Raw genomic sequence first — 5312 nt, forward strand, 5'->3', positions numbered from 1 at the left:
AACGCCCTCACAGACACACCCAGAAGTAATGTTTTACCAGCTAGCTATCTGGGCATCCCTTAGCCCAGTCACGTTGATAACACAAAGTTCACTGTCACTCTTTCTTTCTTTTTTGCTTTTTATATTTCACATCTTGATGGCTGAAATTTATTTCTTTAGGAGAATCTTCTTATGATGCTTATCCTTCACCTACTTTCACCTATGTTCCTTTTAGCCTTGCTTGCTTTAATAAGAGGGAAGGAAGCACCTATAACCAGGTTTTTTTTTTTTTTTTTTTTTTAAGATGCTTTACTGGGAACAACCATCATTCTTGAGGCCAAAAATAAATGGTAGATGTATCTACAAGGATAGGAATTAGCAGATGCGGTGAGACACCTCAAGCGTGGCTGACTCCATGCCCTTCTAGGGGGCAGCCCTGGGTTCTACTCCTATCTTCTCTTTATCCACGGCCTGTCCAGCTCCTGGATCTCTTCTCTTTAGAGAGCATCCAGGGCTGTCACTAGCCCATTTGGGGCTTTGTGTGAGTTACAAGAAAACATCACCTTTGGGGTATAAGTGACCCCACTAGCCAGTGCTTGGGCGCAGATGCTGTCTGTGATTTGGGGAAAGGATTTAGCTCTATTTGCAGAGTAGAGCAAGGGCTTGATTCCAGCCTCCCTCCGTTTACTCGTTGGGCCAGGCATCCTTATGCAGGGCACTGCCTACCCAACCTTCCCCGAGGCCCCACAAATGATGCTGAGTTTATCCTTCAGATCTGGCATTTGGGAGATTGTTATTTTGCTTGAGCTGTAAGGTTATGGTTCTCAGCCTTCTTTCCTACCTCAATCCGGGTTTTAGAGTTTGGGGCAGGATGCTAGATAGGTTTGTTTGGGGTATGGTCATTTATTTTATTGAAGACAGAGTTTACTTCAGTGAGTTTTAAGAGAGAGGAGTAAAGGCTCTGGACCCTCTACCACATTTAACCAGAAGTTTAATTCCAGAAATGGAATATTACAACTAATTTAAAATTGTTTTACATTTTATACTCCCTTTTGACGCTGACTCACTCATTCGTAATTGGTTTGTGTTAGCCATGTGCACTCTCCACAGAGAGAATATGTACTTAGCTTGCTAAAGTTACCCGGTATTGTTCAAAAACACTTTCTTTTTCTTGGCCAGCAAAACGTTTCCCAGTCATCTTCTGTTCTTGTATTCTCTTCAGTATGCTTTTGCAGTTTCCCAAGAACGCAGCTGTCTGAGGAGGCATGCTAAAGGGGTTAATACTTAGATCATGGAATAATTCACTCTTTTCCAGTAAACAGCACCAAATCGTGCACTGCTTGGTTTCAGAATTCCAGTTGACTAGGATGACCGTTTTAGCTCAACTCCCAGCCAATGACAGGACTGATGGAATGGTTTGAGTTGGGCTGTGGCTATTTGTAAATTCACATTGAGGGTGCGGGGCAAGGGAGAAGAAATAACTACTCAATAAAGAAAGGCCAATTCTGTTGAGGATTTTTTTTTTTTTTCTGCTTGTTTTCAATTTTCATCTTCTTAGGTAGTTCACTCCAACCAGAAAAAGACCAATAAATACAGTTGGCCACATGGGTAGAGTTGAGTGTGGAGATACAAATTATTAGGTGCCATGTTTTTTTCTAATCGTTTTGATATCTTATGGATTACCACCTGGGGAACTGGTTTGTTTATAGGCAGCCCTGGTAAGGAGAGCTCCCGGGCAGCTTTCCTCCCCAAAGCCTTTGACCTTAGAACAATTACTGATGCATTCATGAGGCTCCTATGAGACCGCCCCAGCGTGCCAACACAGGGGTTTGGCAAGGGTCACGTCCTCCTGATGCTCGCTTCTCTTCCCTTCAGCCTCCCCTGTCTACATCCTTATTTTCTCACCGAGACACCAGGGTATGTACAATAGCCCTAAATAGCTTCAAAAAAAAAAAAAAAAAACACATTTCTGTGTCACCAGGATAATATTGAGCCATTTCTTCCTGTTTTGTGACTTTGGTGGTTGCGGGGTAGGGGCTATTTCCTTGGGAGAAAGTCTTTACTTTTAAAGAATCTTTATTAGGAAAGAATATTCTTTGGTTTCCAAGCTACTTTTTATGATACGAAACCATAAAAACATATTCGTTTATTAGGAGGAGAGGGGTAAAGAGAGCATAAAAGTAATGCATACTTAAATAAACAACAACAAAATGCCGTGACAATGTCTTAGTCTAACCAGCATGGTCCAGGACATCATAAGAAAAACAAACAAAACCCAGTACCAAATAAATCACTCTTCAGTGGGAGGAGGTTGAGAATGGCGTGTATAGGTGTCCAGTTCAGGTGGGATGTGTAAAAGAATCCACCTGTTCTCTCCGGGTTTGGTTGCATACTGTAGATAGAGCCAGGACGGCAGTGAACATTGCCTTAAACATGCTCAAGGTCAAGGGCGTTTGTAATTTGCACTGAGGTGTAATCGAAGCTCTTTTCTAAAACTATCTACAGTCCTTAGAATAAGAATTGGGGAGGCAGCACATGGTCCCATAGGCCTGGGCCTGAATATTCAAGGGAGGCTGAAAAGAAGAAGAGGAGAGAAGAGAAGCGAGCGTCTGGAGGACCTGACCCCCCTCAAACCCCTGGGGATTCCACAAAGCTGAGGAGATGCGCGTGTTCACTTGTGTGGTTATACCCTTTTAACAGTTATTGCCACATTAGATAATAGCCTGGCCAGTCTTGCTAAGTTGCATCATACTTCTCTGTTTCTTCAAAGCACCGTGAACAGAATAAAACCCCTCCTTGGTGTTTAAATCAGGGATAGCTTTGAAGGCAGCAGCTGCCATGCTGAGCTGTCGGCAGAGTTTGTGCCGGGCCCTTAGAGGTTTGGGAGACGGCCCAAAGCCCATCCATTTGAATTACCTGACTGTGCTTTGTGTCCTGTTGCTGCTGCTCCTGCCTTGCTGTCTGAGGTGCCTTCTCAGCTCTGTTGGGGTCTGGCCTGTGGTTCCTGACTCATAGACACTTCTCTTTATTTTCTTGCTGTTCCCAGTCTTCTGGGAGCTTGAAAGTCCTTCAAACACTTGTTAAGGTCGATTATCAATCTGGAGTCAGTGACTTGCCACAATCTTTAGTGTGACCCACAAGAGAGCTATTTTTGCCTTGTAGGTGCCTTTCTTGACTGCTTCCTGATTTCTGGCTGTGTTTTGTGTAGGTGAGGTTTTATATAATATCATTTAAGGTAGATTAGGAATCACTGTAATTTGAAGGAAGAGGATGGATACAAATATGGCAAAGGCGATTTTGTATTTGGAGCTTGTGTTCTCCTCCGACCACATTAAAGGACAATCTCCTCTACTGCTTGAATGCCAAGGGGCTGAGCATTAGGGGACCTGTCACCAAGTCTGGATGGTTTGAGACTGTGTAACGGAGCTATCTGGGGTGGTTTGGGGGTGAATTCGACAGAAGGATATGCGGCTTTCTGTCCTGGTTCTGTTGCTACCTCAAAAAATTACCCATTCGCCATGAATCTATTTCTTTAATTGTAAGTTGAAAGGTTTAACATTGAAAATAAGAATCTTCTAGTTCAACATTTTGAGGGACGTGTGTGTGTGTTTCTACTGAAAGTCCTTTTAAATAAAGGACTCATGGCAGATGGCCAAATGGTAAACACCAGATCTAGTGCTGTCCTGAGATCCGAATTTGGGACGAGGGCAATGGAGCAAAGGACTCAGGCCTCTCTCGTCAACCCCGACTTGATGGAACAAGGTAAAAGTGGAGATGGCGCTTTTCTGCATGGTAACCTTTAACCTCCATTAGACAACCGAGAATGGAGCAGCTCCTCTGCTGGGTCCCAGGAGCCATCGAAATTAATGAATAAGAACAATTATGACATACTCCTGGCCAGTCAGGCTCTGCTTGGTGTTTGCTGGGCTGTCTGAATTTTATCATTTTATTTTTTGTTCTAAAAACTGTTGATTCTCATTCTGCATGTTCCAAGATGATCTACGTTTAATATTTTTCTGCCCCTTCAGATTGATGTGTGAAGGGACATCTCATTCTGCAAATCTCGAGCAACTTTTGTTTTTAACAAAACTGCAAAATTTATAAATTTTAGAAGGAAGGAAGAAGGGTGGGAGGCACATTTCATTTTCAGCATGTTGTCAGAAATGAGTGAGCGAGCTACGTCTGGAGACAAGATCTTGGCCATGAAATGATGACTTGATAGCCATGACTTTGATCTGTCACAGTGATGAGAACAGACAGATTGGTTCTTCCCGAGGGTCCTGGGGGCTCCAGAAGATGGGAGCACGTTTAGAATGAAAGCTGAGATGTCCCTCTCTCCTTCTCAGACTGTGTTTGCAAGCATGCTTGCCAGACATGGAGTCTTAGAAGAGCCTCTGAAAACATTGTGTACAATATGTAGAATTCACTGTATTTTAAATTTGCTTATCATTCACAACCACACACATGCTTAGGAAACAGAGTATATGTATGTTATTTGGATACTCTAATACCTTGTATCTGTGTAAGGTATTAGATACTTACGAGGTCTAAAAATTACCATGTGGATCTGTTTACCTATGGATCCAGGTACATGTGTGATCACTAGACAGTTGTCATCCATTCACTCATGTCCCAGGTGCTCTGAGAGCTTCTAGGATTGCCAGTTAGGGTCTAATTCATATGCTGTATTTACAGGTTGAATTATAAGCCTACTCTGTGTAAATCCCCACCTTGCTTTCCTGTTAATCAGATTCCTTGCTACAAGTTGTAAGGACCCCTCTGATTTGTCTCCTGCCACACCTCCCACCCCCTTTCCTATTTCTCTCTTATTGCTCTCTTTCCTATTGGTCTTCTTTCTCTTCCTAGCACAAAAGGCCCACATTTCTTCAGGGCCTTTGCATTTTCTGTTCCTTTTGCCACAAATGCATATCTCATTGTGCATGGTTGGCTGCTTCTTATCAGTTGGGTCTCCGCCCACATTTACATCCTTGGCGAGGTCTTTCCTTCTTCTCCCATCGAATGCTACTCTCTTCCTCTCCCTTCATCATGTGAATGTTTATTTTTTTTTTTTTTCTCAAAACATCACTGAGAACTGATCTCTGTCTAGCTACTTGCTGTTTGCCTGTCTCCTGCTCAGGCTCCACAGCAGTAAGCACATTGCTGGTGGTGTTTGAGGCCCGAGGACCGAGGCTGGCCACTGGAAGAGGACCTGGCACAGAGAGCTGGCTGGACACACGTGTTTAGACTCTATGACTGCGCATGTGCTGGCTGAAAAGTGAGCTTTATGTTTTGAGCGTCAGAACAGCAACAACAGCAACAATAAATTATACTAA

Source organism: Pteropus vampyrus, unplaced genomic scaffold (assembly GCF_000151845.1).
Source record: "Pteropus vampyrus isolate Shadow unplaced genomic scaffold, Pvam_2.0 Scaffold24, whole genome shotgun sequence".
Lineage (NCBI taxonomy): Eukaryota > Metazoa > Chordata > Mammalia > Chiroptera > Pteropodidae > Pteropus > Pteropus vampyrus.